Genomic DNA, 27,226 nt, shown 5'->3' with positions numbered 1-27,226 from the left:
GCTGTATATTCTAGCTGTGTGTCCTTCCAGTTCTTCTACGTGAGCCGCCACCACAGCACGGCTGACAGATGAGTGGTGTGATTCTGCACCCGGGAACCAAACCCAGGCTGCCAAAACACAACGCACCGAACTTTAACCACTAGACCATCAGGGCTGGCTCAATTCTGGACATGTCTTACAAAGGGAATCATATCTTACGTGGTCTTTTGAGACTGCCTTCTTTCACTAGCATAATGTTTTCAAGGTTCACCCATATTGTGGCATGTATCAGTACTTCATTTCTTTTTATGGCTGAATCATATTTCATTGTATGGTTAGACCATTTTTGTTTATCCTGTCATCAGTTGATGGATATTTGGGTTGTTTCCACCTCTTGGCTATCATGATTAATGCTACTGTAAACATTTGTGTGCAAGTTTTCATGTGGACACATGCTTTCATTTCTCTTGGGTATATACCTAGAAGTGAAATTGCTGGGTCATATGGTAACTCTGTTTAACTGTTTGAGGAACTGCCAGACTGTTTTCCAAAGTGGCTGCACCATTTTACATTCCTACCAGCAGTGTAAGGAGTGTTCTGATTTCTCCACATCTTCCCCAACACTTGTTATTATGTGACTTTTGGATTCAGCCATCCTACTGTGTGTAAAGTGGTATCTATCGCATTGTTGTTTTGATTTGCATTTCCCTGGTGACTAACGATGTTGAGCATCTTTTCATTTACTTACTGGCCATTTGTATATCATCCTTGGGTTATTTGTCTTTTATTACTAAGTTATAAGAGCTCTTTATGTATTCTAGATACAAGCCCCTTATCAGATATAAGATTTATAAACATTTCCTCTCATTCTGTGGGTTGTCTTTTCACTTTCTTGATAGTGTCCTGCACAAGAGTTTTTAATTTTGATGAAGTCTAATTTATCTTTTTTTTTTCTTTTGTTGCTCATGCTTTTGTTGCCATATCTAAAAATCCTTTGGCAAATCCAAGATCATGAAGATTTGGCCCTATGTTTTCTTCTAATAGTTTTAGTACTTACATTTAGATCTTTAATACATTTTTAGCTAATTTTTGTACATGGCATAAGGTAGGGGTCAAGCTTTATTCTTTTGTAGGTAGATATACAATAGTCCCAGCACCATTTGTTGAAAAGACTATTCTTCCCCCGATTGAATGGTCTTCAATGGAAATCAGTTGACCATAGACATGGTTTTATTTCTGACCTCTCAGTTCTATTCCATTGATCTCTATGTGTATCTTCAAGTCAGTACCATTGCTTTGTACTAAGTTTTGAAATAACAAAAAAATGAGTCCTCCAACTTTGTTTTTCTTTTTCAAGATTGTTTTGGCTGCTCTGAATCCCTTGCAATTCCGCATAAATTTCAGAATCAGCTTGTCAATTTCTAAAAACAAAAAAAGGGGGGGGTCATGAATGCCAGAGCTGGGAGTTAAATCGGCTGTTCATTTGGCCTTTTGTTTGCTAAAGTGTTCTCAAGGTTCAGTCTAGATTGGGGATTGGCAAACTTTTTCTGCTCAAGGTCAGATAGTATTTTGGGTTTGTGATCCATATGGTCTCCATCACAATTACTTAACTCAATCCCTGTAAGTAGGATGAAAGCAACTATAGGCAATACTAACAAATGTGTGGCTGTGTTACAAATATAACTTTATTTATGAACACAAATGTATCACAAAATATTATTCTTTTCATTCTTTTCAACCATTTAAAATGTAAAAACTATACTTAGTTCACAGGCCATACAAAAAGAGGTGGCAGGACAGATCTGTAGTTTGCCATTCCCAGATGTAGACCATCATATTTCTGGGTCTGGGTTCAGGGCCATAGCCCCAGCTGGTGCTGATAATAACTTTGACTTGCATTGTTTCTTTGGCTTATTGCTGTGTTCACTGAATAGATGCAGTCAAAAATTCACCTCTTTGCCTTCAAATAAAAACTGCACTCATGCACATTCACATCTCTGTCAATCTGGGTCCAATGAGGAGACAGAAACCAGACAGTAATTTAAATGGGAAATTTAACATAAAGAATTATTATGCAATGATAGGGGAGCAACTGTAAATATCGAATGAAACCCTCAGCTGAGGGAGAGTGCTAAGGAAGTATAAAGCTGGAAGGAAGGTTCCCTCCCCAAGGCTGGGGTTCAGCCTTCACTGGAGAAGTTGCTACAGCCCACTGGATGGTGGAAAAGTCAGGGTAAGGGGGATTTGCACGGGCCAGAGCAGGTCTACCATCACCAGCAAGCAGGAATAACCCTCTGGAATGCAGGCAACCAAAGCTGGTAGCCAGGTGCACAGAGGGAGCTGGATGGGCACAGAGGGCCAGGGTGTTGATGCTGACACAAAGCCTGGACCACACAGTGCCTGTGTCTGGAGGGCCGCAGCAAATAAACCTCTGGGGGGACAAGCGAGCTGAGACTGAAGGGCAAGTGAGCAGAGGAGGTCAAGGCACTGCTGGAGGCGCTGCTGGAAAGGAGGCTGAGAAGCTGCAAGAACCTAGTGTACTTCTGTGCACGGCCTGGACTGGGGCAGCTCAGAGTGGCTGCTGGGGCCCTGGTGTGCATGCACAGAGAGCCAAGGAGAAAGTGTGGGAGCAGCAACCAGGCTGGGAGGCTCTGAGCCTCTGCCGGGGATGAAGGCCAGGTGATCTGCTTGCCAGAGAGCCAGTCCAGTGGGGCCCCAGGGTGTATGCCCGTGGGGCTGAAGAGAGGGTGCAGGAGCAGTGAGCTGGGCTGGGGCACAGGCTTGTACTGTTTGCGCTCCCGACTAAGCCACCAGTGCCCGGGTGGACAGCTGGAGAAAATATAGGGTGCCAATCAGTGGAGAAAGCTGTGTCCTGCAGGCATTTAGCATGGGAGAAAACTGCGCTGGCTGAGGAGCCTAGTGAAAGAGCCACCTGAACCAGGAAAGAGGACCCCTTCCTCCTGTCACGTGGCTCCAGAGCTCGCTACTGATGAATCTCACACCACCGGGCAAATATTTAAAGGGCCCAGGTCCATTTTCACAAATAGGCAACAAAAGGTGAATTTGGAGCTGAGACAATATGCTGGTAAGTGGCACCATCCCACATACACACAAATATATTCTACCACACGGGTCAGCACATGCAAGACTCAGATGCGGAAAGAGGATAGCCAGCTCAACCTACCTCTAGAGAAGGAAATATTCTTATGGTAAACACAGAAAGGATGATGTTGGCTTTCCGCTTGGATTCTTGGAGTGATGAGAACTTTTTCTCCTTTGCAAATGTTTCTACTGTTAGAAAGCTGTGTTTGTGGGAGTCCTTTTAAATTCTCCCTTATCTTCTGCATCCAGGCAACCACCAAGTGCTTTGAAGACAAACCCTACAGAGTCCATCTTCTCTTTCAGTCCACACTCTTGCCATAGTTGTGCTGTAAATTTTGCCCGGGCAATTGCAACACTTCCTGCTTCCCAAATTTATCCCAGTCTCAGTGCTGGCCATCACACCATCTCTTTCTCTTACGTTTTCTCAGATTCCCTGCACTGTCTCTTCCAGATCTTCAACCGCCAGATAATTTCCGTGCCAATACATTCAGCAGAAAATCTGATCGGAAAGGTTTTCACAATTCTATTAGTCAGACACACCTCCAATATTGCACAATTTATTTATGCTACAATTTTGACGGGTTGGGCCCCCCTCTCAAAAGACAAGTAAACCTCTTTTGGTGGCAGTGTTTACAGACTAAGCAGAAGGTGCGGGCCCTGCTGCTTTTACCCAAGGGAATTAGAAGAGAGGCAGCTCAGACAAAAACTACTGTAAGCAGTATTAACATTCATAAAATTAGGCTCTCTTCCTCCCAGCCAAAAAATAGCTTTCTAGTTCCCAGAGGAAGTGGGGAGCAGGAAAAGGGGAACGGATGACCAGCAGCAGCGAGCGTTCTGTGGAGCCTGGTAAGCCAGGTAGGCTGGGACCCTCCCTAGGGGGCCACCTCAGCAGCAGCTGAGGGCGATACCTGAGCCTGTGTGTCCCCGGCTTGGTGAGATTTTCCAATCCTCAGCTGTTGCCCCCCAACTCAGACAGACATGGAATGCTTTCATCCTGTTTACAACACCGGTGGATGGAACTCTAAGAACCTTTTCTCATTTTAGGATTCTAGAACATCATGTTTCAAGCTGGCCCAAATTTCTCTTTAATTAAAGGGCAGCTGAGTGTTTGGCTATTCTCCAAAAGGACTTCTAGACTAAAACTGATGAATAGGGTATACCCGTTTTTCCAAAGGAAGGTGCTGGTTTTCTTGTTTGCATTTTCTCTCCCAATGGCAGGCATGGGCAAGGCCTTGGGGTCATCCGGAATGTAGAGGGCCTACCCACATACACCTGTCCCTCTCTGGCTTCCAGTTCAGACCAGAAGCAAAGCGTTGGTGTCACAGGGGTAGCTCTGGCGAAGGAGCACGAGGGGAGACGGGAGCGAGGGCGGGGCCCACACTTGGGGCTCACACCTGCCCTCGCCAGAGCTGACTCAGGACCCACTGGAAAGCTGACTTCACGGCTGAGGGAGTGAGTAGAGACCTTGGAGTCAGTGACGCCTTCAGACCCTCTTCTACTGCCCCCTCCTCTGCTGGGGTGTCAAAACCACTTCGCACTTTTTCTGATTTTCAAAGCCTGATGTCCATTTCATGAATCTGGCCAATTGGCAAACCAATTTGCTAGAGCCTAGGCAGACCCTCTCCAGTAAACAGTTACTGGCCCAGGACGTAGAAGTCAGAGCCTGGGCCTGCGGAGCTGTCTAAAATCTGGGCAAATTGGGCTCTGAGGGAGCAGGACTAGGTATGGGTGTGGCTAAAGGGCCAGGTCCTTGGGCTCAGAAACAATGGCCGCAGTACGGCTGGGCTGTCTCGGACCAGTTAGTAGAGGGATGATGGGAGGTGTCATTAGCAGGACTGGACCCTCGGGTTGGCGGGCTGAGGGGGCACAGCATTGGAGCTGTGTTCAGGGATCTTTAGACCTATGACCTGACGTGGGGAGTAGCTAAGGGGCCCAGAGCCATGATTCATGATGGATAACAGTTTGGGCCTGGCTAAAGGACCTGACCCTGGAATCTGGAAGGCTGCAGAGGGAGCATGCTTAAAGGGTCCCTGGAGCTGGAGGACGTGAACAGACCACTGAGGAACAGCAATGCTTGATGGGGTCGAGGATTCAGCAGAGATCTGAAAGAGATGAGAAGGAAGGAGAAAACCCAGGGAAGGGAGCTTGCACAGAAGTCAAAGGGAGGGATCAGGTAGGAGAAGAGGCAACCCAGCCCCTGGAGACCTGGGAAGTTCCCTCCCTTCAGCGGGCCTGTCTCCAGAACTTAAATCATCCTCCTCATGCAAAGGCTCCGATGCCCAGCAAACCTGTTAGATTGATTTGAGACTTATTTTTTCTTAAAAGTTGAATTAATGGAGGAAATCTGGGTTGTGAATGTGAATTCCTTTCCAGACAAATGAGAGACTAAGATACAAAGCCTGAGCTCAGTAAAGATTTTACTAGAACAAAGGACAAGAAAACATGGGAAAGAACTGGTGTATGAAAATAAAACAAGTTGATCACTCTTAGATTACTTAAATAAAGCTTTCTACTTTTTTATTCCATCTGATTACAAAAAGTGAAAAGCATGTCTATTTAGTCATTAGTGCCATTTTCACACTCATACAGAGTATGGGGGTGGTCAAGACTTCTGAAACCCCCTCAGAGGTGCATGAGGTAGTGGTTTGTGGTGGCAAGACTCTGTCCTCTTCATCTGTTGAGGGGGCCATCAGGCTAAAGCTCCACCCACACACCTTGCCCCACGGGTCTACTCACCTGAGTATGTCCTCTGGTGCAAGATGAGGCATGACTAACGCATCTCACAGTCTCCCTCCCTTCCTCCCAAAAAACCTGTTCTCTGATGTACACTGAGGTGTGCTTTTCCTAAGGCCTTGCCCGTTCACACACACACACACACACAGAGCTTCTATGCTATGTACTCTGGGGTTTGTTGAGGGGTGACTTATAGCCAAAGCCTTGTCCACACTCCCTGTCAACTTAAGATGTCTTAGGTTGGATTCCCTGGAGAGACAGTGAGATGAAGAATTGAGTGGTTTATTGGGGAATGAGGGCAGGGCTGGGCAGAGGAAGAAGCTGACCTGCAATGTATTTGCAAACGAGAGATCCTTCAGTCCAACAGGCACCTCTGGATCTGGGATGAACCTTGGGAGTTGTCCCAACTGAGTCAAGGGGAGTTTTGTCTACCCATATCACTCATTCATTGGCAAGGAGCCAGCCAGCCCTTGGGAAGGTGCAGTTCCCCGTGGCTGAGAACGAGTCCTGGTGAGGAAGTCAGCTCTGCAGCCATCAGCAGCAGTTATCCGGAGCGGCGTGGGCGCTGGCCCTGATAAGGTTAACTGGGCAGAGTTCCACAGTATCCCACAGAAGGATTCTCCCTGTGGCATGTGAAGAAGGCTGACTCGCCTTCTCACAAGAATCTCAAGATCACAAGAGCCTCTCCCACACTCCCTGCAAATATAGGGCTTCTAGTCTGAGTGTATCCTCTCGTGTTTGATAAGGTCTGACTTCTGGCTAAAGCCTCGCCCACACTCCTTGCACAAATAAGACTTTTCTGAATCTGTTTTTCTCATGTGTTGAGGTTGGACTTCTGACTAAGGCTTTGCTCACACTCCTTGCACACATATGGCTTCTCCCCTGAGTGTGTCCCCTGGGGGTTAATAAGGACTGACATCAGGCTGAAGCCTTGGCCACAGTCACTGCACACATAGGGCTTCTCCACCAACTGTGTCCAGTGGTGTCTGATGAGGGCTGCCTTATCTTTACAGCCTCACCCACGCTCCCTGCAAACAGGGTTTCTCCTTGAAGGGGGTCGTCTGGTCGGTAACGAAGTTTGATTTAGGGCTACAGTCTCGTTCATGCTCTCTACAGTTGGCTGCTCCAGATCTCAAGATTTCTGATTCCTTCAATTCTTTGTCTGGTTGCACAGGGTTTACTCTTTGGGCTGAACTGGACTCTATTTCTACCACTGTGGTGACTTCTCTAGGACTTGCTGACGGTCCTTGGGGGGGGGCCAGAGAATGAGCTTGAGGTCTTTCTCTCCTCTGTCCCCGCACACAAGGCTTTGGAGCCACCTTCCCTCTCTTGCCCTTCCGTGTATTCACTCCAGCAACTCTGAGCAGAATAATGCTGCTCCTGAGGCTCCGGGCCAGAATCCTCTGGATGGAAGTGATTTTCCACACATGAGCCAGGGAAGATCTGAAGCACATGCTGGCTGAGGAATTGCTGACAAGAGAATGCCAGCAGGAACAGGGGTAGATTTCTGGCTTTGGTTCTGCTGGAGAGAGAGTTTCCAGTTAGAGAAGTGCTAAGGGGTCTCGTGGGCTGCTCCGCCTTGTCTTAGGACAGAGGGTGTCTTCCTGCCACACGTGTAACTGATAATATGTGTACAACCTGATTTGTTTCTTGCCAATAATTCCTTTACATTCCATTTCTACACATTCCATTTTCTATAGTGATCCAGAAAATCCATGCCAAAAACATCTTCTACAGGTCAGCCAGACTAGCAACCTTTCAAGGAAGCAATCTGCTCTGTAAGCAGCTTCAATTATCCTTAGCCTTTTCTTCCTACTAAAGCGTCTAAGCCATCAACACTCACACTGACATATACTGTCCACAACTGGAGGTAACAGTCTCTGTGACCTATGTGGAAATCTTCTTCATCACTTTTCTTATTACAAAAAAGGGACTGATACACATAAAAAGTCACTCGATCTGAAGGGCTTCCAAACATAGGAGTCAGTATAAGAAACAGTGGTTGAACAGACTATATATGAAAGAAACCTGAATTTCACGTTGCCCGTCTGCAAACAAATACTTATTAGAATTTTCTAAGTGTGAGGTTCTCTACCAAGTAGTGTGGATTCAGCAGTGGACAAGAAAGACATGGTCCATGATTTCAGGATTCTAGCACCTTGTGCCCAAACCAATCCATCACAACGACATGAGACTTGGCTGTGGGGTTTGCTTTGGCCAACGAAGGTTAGTGAAAAGTTAGTGCCTCTTTCAAACAAGCTTTAAGAGGCACAATGTGGTTCTATCATTGCTCTTTTGCCCTCTTTCCTTAAGAACCCCATGACCCAGATAGAGGTCTTTTGCTGTTCTTTTTGCCTGGATTCCAGAACCAATAGAGCTGAACCACGCCTGAACTGTAGGCAATAGGTAATATAAGTAAGAGATGAACATTTGCTATTATAAGCCACCAAAGTTTGGGGTTGTTTGTTATCACAGTGTTACCTAGCCTAGGCTCACTGAAATATCTCCCCTGTGAAAGCTTTAAAGATTATTTCAGGAGAAATTGGCCCATTTATTTCCAACAGTATCCTTGAAGAAGAGACATCACAGTAGGAATATGTGAAGAATTAGAGAAAGAGATTGGTTTAGGAGGAAAAATGGTAAGGTCTCAATTTTTGATAAGTTTGAGAATAAACTTGTGCTGTCTTGTAACCAAATAGAAATAAGAGGACAAAGCACAGGTGAGACAGTGACAGAGAAAATAAGTTCATTGTAATATGGGACAGGGAAAATTGTTGAAGTTCACAAAATTGTTTAAGGGTGTAAATATAGACACAGAAAAAAAGCATATGTGACACCAGTCCTGTGGATCCCTAGTCCAAAGAAAAGAGAAAGAAGAGAAAAGCCCAAAAGAGAGACATAAGAGGCTGGAGGACTGCAGAATATTGTGGTGTTGAGAAAGACAGAGGAAACAATGTCAAGAAGTGCAATTGGGATCCAGGCTTTCAACATCAAGACTAATCCAAACCAGGGCATTTTAACATTTTCCTCTGAAACCATTAAATGTATTAACATAGAAAAAGGGACTAATATGACCAGAGAAAAATGAACACAAAATCGAGTTAGAATGGCTAGCTAAGGCCAAAAACCAAAACACATATAACCAGACTGAAATGGATGAAGCCACACTTAATTACACGGAGCTCAAACCGGATGGAACCAAATCAAAACACATCAAAGACGACGAAAATAGAACAAAGTTTCCCTGACTGATTCCCATCAGGGAAACAGCCATGCCGTTTAAGGAGACTCCTGCCTGAAGCTGGTTTGTGTCTCTAAAACTGTGGTTCTTTTCTACAGGCTTTCTCTAGAAATACAGGAATGGCTAGAACTGCACTATCTGACATGGGAGCCACTAGCCACGCTGACTGAGCACTCGCAACGTGGCCAGTCTGAACTGAAATGTGCTCTAGCTGTAAAACACATAAATTTTGAAGAGAATACAAAAAAAAGAGTAAAATATCAAATTAACTTTTATATTGATTACATGTTAAACGATATTTTGATGTTAGGTTAAATAAAGTACATTATTAAAACTAATTTCACCCATTACGTCTACTTTTTTAATGTGGTTACTAGGAAATTTAAATTTACCCACATGTCTCCCATTTTATTTCTATTGAATGGCAGTGATCTGGAACAAGGGGTGGGGAAACTACAGCCCACAAGCTAAATCCAGGCCTCTGCCTGTTTCGGTATAGCCTACAAACTAAGAATGGTTTTTAAATTTTTCAATGGTTGGAAAAAAGTCAAAGGAATAATAAAGTTTCACGATACATAAAAATTATGTGAAATTCAAAATTCAGTATACACAAATAAAGTTTTATTGGAACACAGCCTCGCTCATTTTTTTACGTAGTGTCGATGGCTATTTAGCACTACAAGGGCAGAGTTGAGAGTGTTTACAGAGATGATATTGCCCAAAAACCTAAAATAGTTACTATCTAGTCCTTTACAGAAAAAGTTGGCCAACCTCGCATCCAGAGTAATGTCTCAATCGAAAATATTTATCAACCTAGATTTAAGGAATCAGTGTAAGCTTCTAAACAAAGGAAAAAGAAAAGAATATGGTTTATGAAACCCAAAAGCCATACAAAATTGGACATTTAATTTTAACTTCTGTCACAGAAGGCTTCTCTTACCATTCTCCTCCTCGCAAACTGTGCCTCCAGTCTCACTGGCTTTCTTGCAGTTCTTTATGCTAGGCAGGCACATCCTTTCCTTAAAGTCTTAGCACCAATGGTTCCCTCCACCCGAAATGCTCTTACCCTACATAGCCAGAGTTCTAACTCCCTCACCACATTATGTCTTTGGTCAAACGTTACCTCCTCATTGACTTCAAATCCCCAATTTTAAAATTCAGCTAGCCACCCTCTCACATTCGATTCTCTTTTAACCTGCTCTATTTTATAATTACTTTAAACTATGGAGCACTTATCACCTTCTAACATACCATATTATAATATCCCTGGATATGAAGCTTTTTGTTTGTTGTCTGTCTCCATACACTCAAAAGTAAGCCCCATGGGCAGGGATTACAATTTCATTTACTAATGTGTTCTAAGTGTCTAGAACATTTTCTGGCACATAGTAGGTGGTCAATAAATCTCTACTGAATTAATGAAGGAAGGTACACAGCCTCACCCAACAAGAGCAAATTCCGGTAATTCTCCAGCATCACTTCTTTGTATAGGTTCCTCTGCTCAGAGCTCAGTCTCTTCCATTTGCCTCCATGAAGACCACTGCCACATTCCTTAATGTAACTGGTATCTATAAACAAGCAATAAATTAATGGACAGCAAGTCACCACCAATTTTCCTAGCGCAAGGAATCTATCTAGTGGCCCTGGAGTCTGGATACACAAGAAGTCAGTCTCATTTTTTTCAGAGCACACAGTTCACCATATTAAGTTCTTCTGGGCATTACTATGGCTTTGTGTTATAATCCAAGAGGAGCATAACTGATGCAGAAAGCACATTCCTGGCCGTCGGACACTTAGGATTTCATTGGAGAAGTGATTTGTGGATCAATCTGGAAAAACCACAAGCAGTGCTCCGGAAAGTGACCTTGAGGATCCGTTATGGAGGAATTCTGTGATGGAAGACAGAGTATGGGCTGCAGAAGAAAAAGAGCTTCATGGACATGGGTCTCGTGCTGGGCCTTAGGGGATGGAGAAGGTTTAGAGGAGAAAACAGAAGAACACTCCAACCACACAGAAAAGTGGGAGCCAACAGCTGGGATCTGAAACAAGCATTTTTGAAGAGTTCAGGCCTATTAAGTGAGATCTGTAAAAATCTCTGTCTTTGCCTAGTATTTTAATAACCTTTTAAAAATAAAGCTCCTAATGCTTCTCTCATCACGTAGAGCAGTATGCCATTTATGCGAAACAGCTGTCAGGGGAATGGCAGTAATCTTCAAGAAAAGGGGCATTTACAGATAACTCATAATGTTGAACAAAAGAAGCCAAACACAAACGAGTGCAAACTATGTGTTACATTAATTTTAAAAAAATTAGAAAAATTATGATGTCAGAAGTCAGCACAGAGCTATCCTTGGGGCAGAAATGACTAGAAGGTTTACAAGCGTGGAAGGTTCACAGTGGCAGTGTTCCATATCTTGACCGAGGGGCTGTTACGTGGTGGTGGTCACTTTCTGAAAGTTTACTGAGTACTTTTTTTTAACTATGCACTTTGTTATATGTATATTACACCTCAACAAAATTTAAAAACAAGCAAAACCTGGTTGGGTGGGAGATCATTCTTTCCTAATACTTAAAAGTGCTTCTTTCCCAGAAGATTGCTTACGATGTACAATGTTTGCCCATAGGCAATGGTATGAGATGAGGGCACTTTTCAGCTCTACGTGCCCAATCTTGAGTGCAGTGGTAACCGATTAAAGTGCATGGGGGGCAGAAAGGATGCGATCCACATACTTCAATTCCCTGTGAGCTAAGTGTCCAGGATTTGGTTTCTCTAAAAGGACATTCAGTAGGTATTTAACTTGAAAATATTGGAGACACGGTGACTAGTAGTTTCCACACTGAATGCTCATGACTGAGGACCTGATCATGATGGTAACATCTGAGGGCTACACACAGCATGTCAGTACTTAGAACTCAGTATTACAGATGGAACTAAACACAAGAGGAATAAAAGGTTTTGCCCTGAGTATCCTTCCTGAAACTAATAATAGTACAAAGACTATAATTTTCATTCTCTGATTCCTATACAGTTACTTCTTATGACGTAAGGAGTGGAACCTGTGTAATCACACATTTGCATGGGCTTCCTCAACTTCAAGTGCATTTTAACTGTCAGTGGTAGGGCAACTGCCTTTATCTTGGGTATTTTACTTTCCTAAGAAAGAGAAAATTATAACCAAAATCTTTAGGGTAAGTTCAGTGTAACTCATCTTGAAAATAATTCCATATTTGAAAGACCATTTAGACAACATGAGCCTTGTTCTCCAACAGCCCAAAGACTCAATGATCTGCATTGCTCTTATTTTGCCGGGTTCCCGTGCCAAAGACACCTTGAAGTGACCTTGACTCTTCTCTCTCATCCACACCCTAGCTTTTTCCATTCATTGATCCCCTTTGCCCAAACACTGTAGATGGCCTCCATATGCTTCAGATTGACATTCAAGGCCTGCCTGCACTCGGCTTCTCCCAATTAGCAAAACCTACCTCTCTCTTTCCTGTAATCAGGTCTCCCTGCTCCAGCCAGGTCTGGGTCCTCACAGTTCCCTGCAGATGTCCTGTTTGCTCCACCTCTTAGTTTTAGGCATGATGGCTTTCTATCTGAATACATCATTCCTATTTCTTCCTACTATGTAAAAATCCACTTATCCTTCAGGATCAACTCAAATCTCACTACTTTCAAGATCTCCCAAAGCCATCCCCGAGGGCCTAATGGTTAAAGTTTGGCGTTCACTGCTTCAGCGGCCCAGGTTCACTTCCTGGTCACAGAACCACACCACCCATCTGTCAGTTGCCATGCTGCGGCAGCAGCTCAGATAGAAGGACTAGAGCAACTTACAACCAGGATATACTACCATGCACTGGGGCTTTGGGGAGGGAACAAAAAAGAGGAAGACTGGCAACAGATGTTAGCTCAGGGCAATCTTTCCCCACACACACAAAAAAAGAAGACGACCTCGCGGCTTACTCTAGCCTACAAAAGTGTCTTCATCTTATAAATACTTAGGACATTTATATTTTATAGACTTTGGAGAAAACATTTTTTCTAAAATCTGGAAAAAATATTACAGGTTACTAGAGCATACTTCAATCAGCTTCCTGGAAGGAAAGCAGGGCATGCAGCTTGCTTGGCTTCCTCCTCCGAAGCCCATCTGACATTCTCTGGGACTATAACTTTGTGTCCACAGTGTATAACCTGATGAACAACCCATAACCAATACGGGGAGGATGAATTTTTAATCCAATGAGGTTGTAATCTAACACATAGAATTGAAAAGTTGTTTTCATTTTACTTACCAGGAAAATTTATTTAGGCTTTCTCTCATTCTCATATTCATATATTCTTTCTCTTTCTCTCTCTCCCTCTCTCTCTCCGTCTATCTACCTATATAATTCTTTGTTGAATATTGGACATTTTAGGTAAAATATTGTAGTAACTCTGGATACCAACCCTGCCTCCTCCCCAGGCTGTTGCTGTGGTCGCTTGTTCATTTGTTTTGTGACTTGCCTGGACTGGTTCAATAAAGGCTATTTCCTCTGAAGATGTGACTGCTCAGACGGTGCAGCCTTGGACATGCACAGTCACTCTGACCCTCCCCCTCCAGAAATGACAGTCCTTTTAGTTGCGCTCTCTTTGTGTCTCTCCTTGATGCCCCTGTTAAGCTTCTGGCTGGTCTGCCTCTATTGGTATCACACCCAGCTGTTAGCCTCCACGAATCGCTGGCTGGTTGCTCTATTAGTTTCAACCATGTCCCTCGCTATAAAGGGCTGATCCAATTAAAGTCAGGCCCTTTTGCAGGGGTAGTTTTGAGGCCAGTATGTGAGACTTGCTCTGACCCCAGCAAGGCTCTTCTCAGCTCTCTCTCTCCCTGGTTCTCTCTGTTAAACTTCTAGCTGATCTGCCATTTTGCTTGTTGTCATCATGCACCTGGCCAGCTTCCTCTTTACTGCTCGCCACCAAATCTCTGTTGTTTTTAACAGCACCCTTAGGCTTCGACTTCCCTATGCTCTGTTCCAAATAAAGCCAGTCCCCTTAGGCAGCACTGTACTGGTCTCTGTTCTTACAGCCTGCCTCTCCCCCTGGGCAGGACCTCTGCACCGCTGCTCAGGAGCTGGCGGCAGGACCAGAAGCCACTTCTCAAGAGAGACCCTTCTGCTCTAAGAGCAGGTCCCTGGGCAGAGGTTTGTTTTTATCATTTGGGTTATTTCACTGGCCAGAGTCTGTGGAGCTCCTCACACCACCATTCCAGAAGTGCTTCTCCCGGGTCCTCTGAGTTTGACTGTCAGTCCACTGTGAGTGGCTGGACATTGGTTTCAAAGCTTTAGGCTAGGACTTTGCAGTGACTTTCACTGCACCATTATGTAACCATTTCAACCATTATAATAAAAATCACTATTACTGTCATCATCTTTTGTTTTTATACATTATTTTTCCAAAGAACCTGTAGGCTTGAGGATAAGGATAGTGTATTTATAAATCTATTGGTTTGGCTTACAGAATCTCACACAACCCATTCAAATGAAAGAATACATCAAATTTCTGGTAGAGGAGAGAAGATTGAGGGGGGATTGGATTGGGGGTGAAGCACTGTATCTAGAGAGAGCATTCTCTCTGAGTCAGTCATCAAATAATATAGGCCCCTTCCTGAGGGTTGGAAAATATGCTCCCACATTTTTCGAAGGGGATTTACGTGGCAGCAAGAAGGTTATACAATACTTTAGAAGATGCAGGAGCTTACAAGTCAGAGAAAACTGAGCTTAAATCCTGGCTCCTCCATGTACTAGATGAGTGTGGCCAGACACAAATCACGCACCCCCTTGAGCCAGACTTTCTCCTTCTGAAATAAGTACTATTACCACCACCACTACCTTCTCATAGCTATTGTTAAGAAGTATGGAGAGGGGCTGGCCCCATGGCCGAGTGGTTACAATTCCGTGCGCTCCACTTCAGCAGCCCAGGTTGGTGGGTGTGGATCCCAGGCACGGACCTACTCCACTCATCAGCCATTCTGTGGAGGCATCCCACATACCAAATAAAGGGAGACTGGCACAGATGTTAGCTCAGGGACAATCTTCCTCAAGCAAAAAAAAGGGAAGATTGGCAACGGATGTTAGCTCAGGGCGAATCTTCTTCATAAAAAAAGAAAAATTTGTGGAGAAATTTATGACGTCTGAGATCTGTTTAAATACAATGAGGGAAGTGTGAGGGGTATAAATAAAATAACATTGGCCGTTATACATGACTACTGAAGCTAGATGATGCTACCTGAGACCCATTATTGCTATGCTCTCTATTTCGATATATGTTCAAAAATTTCAATGAAAAAGTAAAAAAAGCCCAGTGAGCAATATCATTAGATAGTGTGGATGGGAAGTGAAATTTAATAGTACATTTAAAAATTTTAATTGTCTCAGTTTTTCAAAAATATTCCTTATGTTTAAAAGTTTTCTGGACTCTTAATATTAATCTTGGGTATATTTTTCAACAAAGAAAATAAAACGCACAAATGCAGGAACGATTATAAAGTGATTGACACAGTACCTGGCCCAAGCATGACCTGCCGAAATGCTGATTGCCTTTCCCTTCCCAAGAAAAAGAATACATGCCTGTTCTTGGGGAAACAACCCAGCATCTCAGGAAAAAAAGCATAACCCCAACTCACCAGTATTGGGGGCTTTCCCTCCTTTTCTTGCAGCCAGTCAGTATCGTTAGGAGGCAAACGCAGTTGAAGAAAACACAGCTGGGAGACCCAGACCCCCCATTCTGCGCCCAGAGGAGCTCCCCTAAGCCTTGCCGTGGAGGAGGCAGCCCCTTTACCAAGCTGTGGTCCTAAAGCACTCTCAGCGGAACCTGGAGCCCTGCTCCCCTCTCCACCCCTCCAGATCCTCAGCAACTCTCACCTTTGGCCTTAGGATTCTGAGTCAATTTCTTCATGCTTTCCATATCTTCCCTGTTCTCCAAAGGCAAAATCTCCTCCCGGTCCTGCTCTCCCCAGGCAGAAGATCAGGCAATGTCATGGCCCCAGAGCCAGCCCAGCGTTTGCCTTGAAATTCTGCCAGAGGGCCAGGTAGAAGGTATTTCATCTCAAGATGGATTTCTGCTGCCTGGGGTGACTTTTCCGAACCTGACTTGTAAACGCCCATCCTGTTTCCAAGAAGTCAGGACCTGTGGAATGGAGAAACAATTTGACGTAGCTAGGACCGTTATGGCAGGCCCTCAGCCTCTGCCTGCTCAGCAGGGATCCTGTCCTCTCCCACCGTCCTCATCCAACGAATGTGGAGTCTCAGTCTATGCGGGTTCCTTGGATTTTTTTACCTCACTCCTTTCCCTCAAGTCTGTCCCCCGCCACTCTCCCTTATCTGTCAAAATTTACTATTCCCTCCTCAGATTCAAACTCCATGTCCTATATCAGTCTCTGCTACTTGAAGCCTGAGTCAGAGAGAAGACACAGCAAAATGTCTTTGGAGACAGAGCCTCAGAAGGTCTCATTCCAGACCGATTGGGGCATGCAGACCTCAGCTCTGACTGCCCGGCCAAAGGTTCCAGCTGTGTTCGCCCCGCTATGTCCCTGTGCTCTGAGGAGTTTGGGAGGCCTAACCTGAATCCTTCTCAGGTTAGGTAGAGCTCCAGGTCTCACAATGACTCTGTAAAACAACCTCTCACCTTCCTGTTGTGTGTGTGCACCACATGCTTTATCAGAGATACGCACTGTGTCTCCCGATGGGCCCTGGCTAAAGTCCTCCACTCACGTGATCACAAAGCAGAAGCAACTCAGACACCCTGTCCAGCATCTCAGCCCAAATGGCTGCAGACCTACTATTTCATAAGTTCCCTTCTGAGGCTGGCTAGGGCTCCCTTAAGATGCGCTTGTGATTCATCCCAACACCAAAGGCAGACATGGCCACCCTCTCTCCTGTGCAACCTGGGCACCTCACCGTAATCACAACACATCACAATTTTTCTATTCATATGACTATCTCTACCAGAATGTAAGCTTCTTGTAAGAAGAAATACTCCTCAGTCGTTTTGCTAATCCTAGTGACTAGACTAAAATAAGCCTTTGTGGTAGACTTTATTACTTTTCCCAATTACTGGTTTCTCTGTAATAAGATTGTACTTCCCTGTCCCTGACATCAGGTTTGACCTTGAGACTTGCCTTGGACAATGAAATGTGAGTGAAAGTCACTTCTAAGCCTTGCCTGATTCCACCATCTGCCATGTTCTCAAAGCAGCATGTTCCCAAAAGGGGTCTTGGTTCTACTGTAAAATGTCACGGTGCAGAGTTAAAGCTGACCCACATGGAGGAGGACTAAGACTGGGCTGAAGGTTAGATTCCCGTGTGAGCCACTGAGATTGGGGGCCGTGCTACTGCCGTGCAACTTAACCTAAGCTGGAAAATACAGCCCTCTCCCTTCCACTAATACTAGTATGTGTAGCCAACATTCATAAAACAGGCACTGTACTAAGTGCAGAGTTCCACGAAATCTTCACAACAGAGCCAAGAGGAAGACACTGCTATTCTTTCCATCTCACAGAAGAGGAAACCAAGGACTAAGAGCTCGGTTTATCTGTCCTTAAGATCACACAGCTACCGGGGCTGGCCCTGTGGTCGAGTGGTTAAGTTCGCGCGCTCCACTGCAGGCGGCCCAGTGTTTCGTTGGTTCGAATCCTGGGCGCGGACATGGCACTGCTCATCAAACCACAATGAGGATGCATCCCACATACCACAACTAGAAGAACCCACAATGAAGAATATACAACTATGTACCGGGGGGCTTTGGGGAGAAAAGGAAAAAAATAAAATCTTAAAAAAAAAAGATCACACAGCTACCAAGTGACAGAGCCAAGTCTAGAACCCAAAATTCTCACTCCAAAGCCCTTTTTATTCCCCATTGCCTAAAATAGTGCCCAGTGAACAAATGCCTAAATGAAAAGGCAAAGAGTAAGCAGATGTCCACAGGGTTCAAAGTTCACCCTGAAGAAGACAGGAGCCTCAGAGTGAAGTGGAGAAAGGGGTCTGTATCAATCAGGACGGGCCCAGTTATTCTGTAGTGACAAGTACTCCCCCACAAAATCTCAGCGACTTAAAAGTAATGAAAGTTTATTTCTCACTCCAGCTCCACGTCCATCATGTGTCAACTGTAATTGTGCTCAAAGTCATCTTCACTCAGGACCAAGGCTAACGGTGCAGCCTCTGTTCAGAACATGGCTAGCAGGAGCGGCAGAGGGAAATGAAAGACGGAGCGCCATACTCAGCCTCTTAAAAACTCTACCCAAAGTGACACTTCTGGGGCCAGCCCAGTGGTGCAGCAGTTAAGTTCGCACGTTCCGCTTCAGTGGCCCAGGGTTCACTGGTTCGGATTCTGGGTGTGGACATGGCACCACCTGGCAAGCCGTGCTGTGGCAGGCATCCCACATATAAAGTAGAGGAAGATGGGCACGGATGTTAGCTCAGGGCCAGTCTTCCTCAGCAAAAAGAGGAGGATTGGCAGCAGATGTTAGCTCAGGGCTAATCTTCCTCAAAAACAAAACAAAAAACAAAGTGACACTTCTGACCATAGCACATAAGCAAACCATGTCACATGGTCACTCTTGAGTTCAATAGGAGAGGCCATACAGGCAGGGCGGGGGGAGTGGAGGATGTCTGATAAACAATGACACTCTACTACAAAGTCCCAAGCCCATAAACCAATTCTCACCCAGGCCCAGTCCTCATTATGGATTAGGACATAAGTGTGCTAGGATCTGTGGCTGTGCCCAGGACACAAAAATAAAAGACACCGTCTCTACACTTACCATACTATCAGAGAACAAGCAAGGATACTGACCAGGAAAATCCTAACTCAGCACAGAAGGAAGAGGACTCTATCAGGGAAGATCCAGAGAAATGAAAAGGATGCTGCTCTTTAGAGCATGAGATGAAGTCTGCCCATCCGGCCAAGAAGCACACTCCAGGCAGAGGGGTCAGTCTGATCAAAGATCAAATGGCGGGGGGCGGGGGGGAGGGGTACCAAGAGAAATGGGTAATTTCCTGGGTGAATATAAACTGCCCAAAATGAAGCTAAAGGAAAAAGCTGAACAAATTATTAACCAAAAAAGAAAATGAAAAGACAGTCAAAGATCTCTTCCAAAGGCAGCAGCCTCAGGCAATTTTATTGGTCACTTTTTGTAAAACTTTGAGGAACAGGTCATTCCTGTAATAAATATTAAGTGCCCAAACACATTAAAAAAAAAAAAAAGCTTCCTAACTCATTCATCAAGGACACCAAAAGCAAGCAAGAACACAACAGAAACAGAAAACTAGAGGTCAATTCCACTTATAAAAAACAGATACAAAAATCCTAAATAAAACACGTGCAAACAGAATCCAGCTGTACCTTAAAGAAGTAATAATATATCACGACCAAGCAGACTTTACCCCAAGAATGAAAAGACAGGGGCCCACCCGGTGGCGCAGCAGTTAAGTTCGCACTCCACTTTGGTGGCCTGGGGTTCCCCGGTTCAGATGCCAGGTTGCATCCCACATACAAAATGGAGGACGATGGGCACAGATGTTAGCTCAGGGCCAATCTTCCTCAGCAAAAACAGGAGGATTGGCGGTGGATGTTAGCTCAGGGCTAATCTTCCTCAAAGGAGGGAGAAAAAAAAAAAGAATGAAAGGACAGTTTACCACCAGAAACCCTACAATGGGCGGGGGGGAACTTTAGTCTTCTTTTAGTAAACTGATAATTCAGAATACTTTTACCTGAGAAAACCTTCTTGTTGAAATATGAGCCAGGTGTTAACATTTTGCCCTATTTGCTTCATCACATCTATGCATTCATTTAGGTGGGTATGCAGACATTTAGCGCAGCAAACCTTTAAGCTTTTCCGTTTGCATGAAAAACGTCACACGAAAATGTTGGGGAAAAACTGGATCCAAAAAGACTTAAATATTTACAAAATATACAATAAGTGTAAAAAATCAACTGCTTATTGCTATTTCCCAGAGAAATGAATTTAACTGTCTCATTTTCATTCCAAAGGTAAATAATTATCTCTCTCACTACATTATAAGCGACTTCAGAGATGAAAAGCTATCTATGGCCATAAAAATAGTATAATATGAAATCTGTAGAAAATAAATATTGTAAGTCCAACCTGCATCATAAAATTCTATGTCTCAACAACACCTCAGGGATAAGATTTTCCATTAGTGCCATCTGATTGTAAGAGGTGTCCCAGAGATGGCAAATGATATAATTTATACAGTACATCCAGATGAATTTCACTTTCTCTTTTCGTTTGCCAAGTCCATTGTGACAAATCTATTCCCTCACAAAAATACAAGTATTTGAAATACATAATCTTCTTTAGGCTTCTATGGCATTACAGAAAAGTCAGGCTAAAGGGATCTCATTTCCAGCTAACCACGTGATATAACACAAGAACATTCCAACTACCTCTAAATTCTTGGTCAGAATTTTCTCTCCAGACCTCTCCAGCTCTTACATTACTTATTTGTCCCACTGCCAGTAACAAAGGCGTTTTAAAGTGCATCGTCCCTGTATTGGTAGGTTAAAGATGGCAATTCAAACTCGGTAACTGAGGAGAGTTTAGTAAAGTACTCTTTGAAAAGGTGTGGGGCGCGTCAGGGAAAACAAAAGGATGCTGTGGCAGCATGGACACTCACAAGACCAGAGGGTCTTTACCAACCCCAGGTCTAAAGGTGGGGGGAGCAGTTACCAGACTCAGGAGCTAGAATCGTGGAGGGAGGGTTGCTTGACAGAAGTTCTGGCTTTCAGCAGAGGTACACAATGAGCTGCGGTGACCCAGTACAGAGGCAGCCACAGGAATAAAACACGCAGAAACAACAGAGATTAGCAAAGCTACCTGAAGCAAGTCTCCTTCTAAAACAAATGAGTACTTACGGGACATTCCCATTCTATCAACCCCTGTGAACTAGAGAAACAGGGGTTTTGAAGTAGAAGAAAGCAGATATTGACGTGATACTGAAAAGGTGAGGTAAAAACCCAGTAATCCTAAAATTGGATTGGAAATATCAGTATGAAGTCACGAGGGATTTCTTAGCCATGTCCACTGCAAAAGTCTAGGAACAATGATCAATTCAGTTGCAGGGACTGTCTGTATTGCCCAGATTGTGGTCCTGAATGACCATTTAAGAAACACACACTTGCAGGAAAAATGGCTGATGCCAAATCTGGTGCAGGAAATGTACAAGATGAGCCTAGAATATCTTGACATAGCAGAAGGCCAAGATGTTTACAAAGATGCCTTAGATTCCTATCAAAATGACTTAGGAGCTAGCTAGATAAGGCTCCCAGGGGCCACAGATTGGACAATGTTAGTTTTAATAAGAACAAGATTTGCAATAGATTGAAACCCATCAGACGTGTTTAAATTCATGAGTTCGTAATAAATTCTTTTTAAAGGTCAACTTCTAATGACAAGTAACCAATCCATTAGTATTCTGAAATCTAGATAAATAAAAGCTTCAAGCATTTAAGCTCCTTCCCTATATGACTGTGCCACTGGGTAATCAAACAGCAGATGAGGTGAAGTGTCTCTTTATAATATTATTCCAGCTAATACAGCAAAACGACCGAATTAGCATATCACCATTTTACACTCCCCAGAGAATTAACAGATCTAGGCATTAAGTATTAAGAAGAGCTAACATCAAAAAAGAGCAAAAATCAGACATTCTTTGCATCCTGATAAAAGAACACAACATCACTTAGAATCCTTTCAAAGCGATGGAACCTGAGTCTGATGAAGCTCTACGCCAAACTGCCAATTTAGGGGAAATACAAAAGAAGGCTTTAATCTTCACTAAGAGGATGTAATCAGCAAAACCCAGCCTGCAGGAAGCTCTACATGTCAAATGGCCTGGGTTCTTCAACAGACAAACCGTAAGGAAAAGGAGGAAGGAAAAACCTGTAGATTAAAAGAGACTTTTTAAAAAATCATTAGGCTTTTTTTTTTTTAAAGCTAAACTATAGTGTTTGGGGATGCATACTTGGCTGATTGACCTTAAAGAAACTCAAGGGAAAGGTTACTTTTGGAAAAGAAGAAAAAAAAGTGGTGATTGGGATGGAACAAATGGAGGGACATCTGGGGGAGACCAGCACAGTTCTGTTTCCCGACCTAAGTGTTCACCTTACACTAACTCTACATTATACATCTCTTTTGTGTGGTTTATTTCCTGAGTTTTATTTTATAATAAAAAAGAAAATACATAACAGCAAAGAAAATAAAACTGTGGTGTTAGTGCAGCAGTAGACAGTAAATGGAACAGAAGAGAGAGTGTAGGTACAGACAATGGTAAATACAGCATTTCAACAGTCAGGAAAGCATGGCCTCATCACAAAGGGTTGCGGCAAGCTGCTATCCAATTGGCAGTCAGATTCCTAGCTCACACCTTACATAAAAATAAATTCCAAGCAGAGAAAGAGCTAAACATTAGAATCTAAAATATCAACATTTAGAAACACACAGGAGAATATACATAGGAAGCTAGGGAAGGGCAGACCTACTTTAAAAAGAAAAAACATAAAATCCAGAAGCCATTAAGGAAGAGGGAGATAAATTTTACTATGTATTAATTAAAAACTTTAAACCAAAGGCAATTTTAGGAAAGCGGGGGGGGGGGGGGGGGGGTGCATAAATATGTGTGTGTTTAATCTTTGACTGTCTTTTCATAAAAAAAAAATACTGGGAAGATACATAGGAAATTAACAAAACTGATTATCTATGAGAAATAAATTTGTCTTTATTTGCATGGACATAATTGCGTTCTACAATCCAAAAAATCAAAATAAGAACTAGAACTAATAAGTAAATTTAAATTTAGCAAGGTGGCAGGATATGAGGGGTTAATATACAAACAATTCTATTTTTAAATACTAGTCAGAAACAATTGGAAAATTACATTTAACAAACATTTCCAGGGGTCCAGCCCTGGGGCCTGCTGGTTAAGTTCGGTGTGCTCTGCTTTGGCAGCCCAGGTATGAGGGTTCAGATCCCAGCCACGGACCTACACCACTTGCTGGCCATGCTCTGGAGGCAACCCACATATAAAATAGAGGAAGACTGGCACAGATGTTAGCTCAGGACTAATCTTCCTCGAACAAAAAAAGAGGAAGATTGGCAACAGATATTGGCTCAAGGCTAATCTTCCTCAGCAAAACATAAAAATAATAATAATTAAATTAAAGTCCTGATATTTGGGCCCCATCAGATGCCAGAAGTAATTTGAATAGTCGCCCTAGTGTTCTCAGAGACACCCCCCTACCTAACCCCTCTAAGTCCCAAACCAGAGGTTTGAGCCCAACACATAAGGGAAAAGCAGACAAGAAAAGGGGGAATCAGCCAATCTAGTCACGCCCATTTCAACCAAATCTGGGATCTTTGCCACAGAGTGCACCCCTGCACCACGACAAACCCTGAGAAAAATGTCCCAGAGAAGCAGACCCGCCCCCACTCAAAAAACTGCCTAGACTCAGGCTCTGACGGTGCAGTCCACGCCACTGGAGCATGTCAGTCCCAGGCCAAAATCTCCCCCACCCCCTAAAAACTCCTGGGACTCCAGACCCAAGATACTCCTCACGACCCCCTGGAGATATTTTGCCCACGTCTAGCTCACCTCCACCCACCCCCAACAAACCAAGGCACGGCAGGACCCGAGATGCTCTCCCCGCCAGGCCGCCCCAGTCCAGCCCCACCAAAACAAAATGACATTTACGATCAGCCCTGCGTTCCCACCACCATTCGGAGATGCAGGACCCAAGCAAGTGCTCACTTGCTAAAAACACCCGGGGATATATGGCCCGAGCCGCGCCCCCACCCCCACCACAGGGGATGTTTGTCTATCTGGCCCTGGCTGAACCCAGCCCCACAGCCCAAAGAAACCCCAGGGATGCACGCTGGAGCGGCCCCCCTATTCGGAAACTGTTTGGCCCAGAATATACCCACCTCCTCAAAAAAGAAATTAGAGTTCCAGGTCACTCGCCCCAGCCGAGAAAGGAAGGTCCGCGCAGCGCCCATCACCTCAGGCATCCATGCTGGCTGAGTCTCACCCCATGTACCCGCCCCGAGTGCACGCCTCCAGCCGCGCCCCCTCCTCCAGAAATGAAGCCTTCCGAACCCCCGGCCTGAGCCGCCGCACTCCCCCACCAGCTGCACCGCACCCCGGGCCCCAGCCCTAGACCACGCCTTTCCACACCCTCCTTCCCGCTGGGGGAAGCAGCGGTGCAGGCCTCGCTCACCAGCAGCAGCGGTACAGGGCAGTCCAGCCCTCCGCCGCTCAACGACGCCAGAACTACAGTTCCCACAATCCCCGCAGACCCCGCCTTCCAGTGGTCGCCCTGAGAGCCACTTCCTGGCCGCGCGGTTAATTTACCAACGCAATGGCTATTTCAATGACGGCTACCCTCTCTTTTCATAAAACACCTATGCATAAAACAAGATGTGGTTCCGGAGCGAAGTCTCTGTCTCCCCTGCCCATTCGCCGGAAGAACTACATTCCCCAGAAGCCCCTGCAACTGCTTCCGCGGGTGGCTTCCAGGTCCCGCCCCTCTGCGCGCCGGGTCCAAGCGGCGAAGGCCTTTCCGGTTGGCGTGCCAGGCTTGCCTTTTAGCTTTTCTATTTCCTTCCCCGACGGAGCTAAATTTCCTGGGCTTAGGCTCAGCAACATACACACCACCATCCGTGAGCGCCATCTAAGTTTGGCTTCCTGCTGCCCGCGCACCCCTGTGGTCATCGCCATTTTACTTGCGGGAGAAACAGTCTAGGAAGGCAAAGCGGTCTCCCGAAGTCTCAGTTAAGCCAGTTATCCTCAACTCCAGCGCTCTCCTTTGGATGCCGTGTAGTCATCTTCCTCTCGTCCAAGTGGCCGAAGTTAGTGACAAACTCTCATCCAGTTCCTAGAGGATGGAAGGCTCACTCAGGCTGGAGCCTGGCTCTCCGGCCTTTTATCTAGGACCCGGGTTAACGGTTACACCGGTACTGTCAACTTTTTAAAAAATTGCCAGTTATCTTAACAGCAAAATTAGTTTATTGGGTTCTCTCTCGGGGGTAATTGTTCCAAGAGAAGTTGTAAATTGGTTGTGTCCGCGGGAGGAGGTGAGTTCAGAGTCCGCCTATGCTGCCATCTTAACACCAACTCCCTCAGTTTATTCGGGCATAGCCAGAGGAATTGCAACTCAGGAAATGCAAGTTATGACGGACCATAGGCAAATCCAGGGAACAAAAGTGGGGCCCCAGCTTGCCTTTGTAGAGAAAAAGGGAAGTTCAGAGGGGTTGTCCTAAGTGGAAGATCATCGGAGGAGAGTGAGAGTTCAGGGCGGCAGTGGCTCCTCATTGGCGGAGCTGCTGCAGTTTCCAGTGGCTGAGCTTGTTGCGCAACGAGTAGAAAATGTTCCTTCCTCCTGTAAAGCAGAGAACCCTTCTAGTTGGAGATGCGAGGGAGTCTTTCCTGTTGGGGTAATTGACAAGGAGTGGTCGGGTGTGAGAGCTCCCTCTACAGGCCATCCTGACTTCAATTTTAGTTGAGGTTCCCTCTACTGGTTTTCACCTTCGGTTGGAAACACGCCAATTGGGGATTTGCAAAGCAGACCTATTTCAGTTCATAGGAAGAGCATTTACATTGTAATGGTAAATGAAAATTAAATTTAGTTTTCACTGTTTCCAAAACGGAAATAGACCGTTTCCTCCCTCCCTTTTCTCGCAGTATTTCCTTGAGAAACCCATTTGTAAATGTACCCCTTTGATATGTATGTAAATCTTTTTAAAGGCTGAAAAGTATCTGCCTGCTTTATAACCTAGGAATATTTTTCTTAAAGGCTTGGGAGCCATCTCTTTTAAATGTAAACGTTAAGGGAGATAGTGCCCTGTCACTGTGAGAGTTTAGCTTAGGTGCCTACTTCCAAACCATAACCACCTGCTTCCCTCAGAGATAGGAGATGTTTTCTTTTTCTTTCAAATAAAGGCAATTAACTAGAAGAGGTGGCTACCCCAATTACCAGGTAAATTTAGGATGAACTGTGAAAAAAATCTACAGCAAACCATGTTGTCAAATCCTCTTATAAGAGGACAAATTACCTTTAATCTTGAGAACTTGTTTCTAATGGGTTGTATCTGCTTGACTATATAAAAGTGGAATTTCTTTCTGTCTTTGCAATCTCATTAGCAGATTGCCTGTGACGTGTTTCACAGTCTGGTTTAACACTTATTCAATGATAAAACTATTTTCTTTCCCACGTTTGTGAAGAGATTTTCTGGGTTGGCAAGAGATTTTATTTTAATCTTCTTCACCACCATCTCTCCCATTTCTCTTCACCCTCCCTATATCAGCCTTCTGAGACTTCTCTGTTGTCCAGTCTCAGGAGACAGAGAAAATGGCCAGGAGGCCACTGTGAGCCAGGAGCTAGATAAGAATTTCCTGAACGTCTGTCCTGGCTCTTGCAGAATGGACTTGTCCCTTTCTGTTGTCTTGGAGGCAGCAGGTTCATACCGGACAGAATCCTGCCCTGGATCTCGAGACCTCCCTCTCAGCATCCCTTTGTGCTCCATTGTGACTGTTATTCACCACGTGAACATCATCCAAGAAGCAGTTTAAATAAAAATACAACAGAGGTGATGCCAGTGAAAATGAGTAGGTAGCTCCAAAGATTCATCTCCCCACAAAACATGATAAGTTAAGCAAAAACCATCAGAATCAACTTTGTCAGAACTCTGGATAATAGTCAAATGTTTACAGAAATCAAGTGAGTGATGAATCAAGAAAATGACAACTCAAAAATGGTAGGAAAACTCGGAGAAAATATTTGGAAAAGACCAAGTATCAAAAAATATTTGATAAAGGACTGTTATCTAAAATATACAAAATCTTAAAATTCAACAATAGGAAAACTAACGACCCAACTTAAAAATAGGCAAAAGATCTGAACAGACACCTCACCAAAGAAGATATACAGAAGGCAAAAAAGCATATGAAAAGATGCTTAACATCATATGTGATGGGAATTGCAAATTAAAACAACAATGAGATTTCACTACACTCCTATTAGAATGGCCAAAACCCAAAACACCCAGACAACACCAAATGCCGGAGAGGATGTGGAGCAACAGGAGCTCTCACTCAATGCTGGTGGGAATGCAAAATGGTACAGGCA

At 44.5% G+C, this 27,226-nt stretch overlaps 1 long non-coding RNA gene across 6 annotated transcripts; it reads right to left on the bottom strand.

Annotated features, from left to right (window-relative positions):
• Positions 1 to 1,085: 1,085 nt before the first annotated feature.
• Positions 1,086 to 26,984, bottom strand: LOC124248939 (uncharacterized). 6 transcript variants are annotated; one of them, XR_006891194.1, is made up of 5 exons: positions 24,027 to 24,309; positions 15,953 to 16,217; positions 10,498 to 10,623; positions 3,164 to 3,580; positions 1,086 to 1,400 (listed from the first exon to the last, which is right to left on the bottom strand). It is a non-coding gene; the product is annotated as an uncharacterized LOC124248939 (long non-coding RNA). The 6 variants fall into 6 exon arrangements; XR_006891191.1 differs by lacking the exon at positions 1,086 to 1,400 and adding an exon at positions 4,242 to 7,336 and having other exon boundaries at positions 1,695 to 3,580; XR_006891193.1 differs by lacking the exon at positions 1,086 to 1,400 and adding an exon at positions 4,242 to 7,333 and having other exon boundaries at positions 1,695 to 3,580.
• Positions 26,985 to 27,226: the final 242 nt, after the last annotated feature.

The sequence above is a fragment of the Equus quagga genome, chromosome 12, assembly GCF_021613505.1.
Source record: "Equus quagga isolate Etosha38 chromosome 12, UCLA_HA_Equagga_1.0, whole genome shotgun sequence".
Classification (NCBI taxonomy): Eukaryota; Metazoa; Chordata; class Mammalia; order Perissodactyla; family Equidae; genus Equus; species Equus quagga.
Note: the sequence above shows the minus strand (reverse complement) of the source record. Positions and strands in the feature narration are given on the sequence as shown.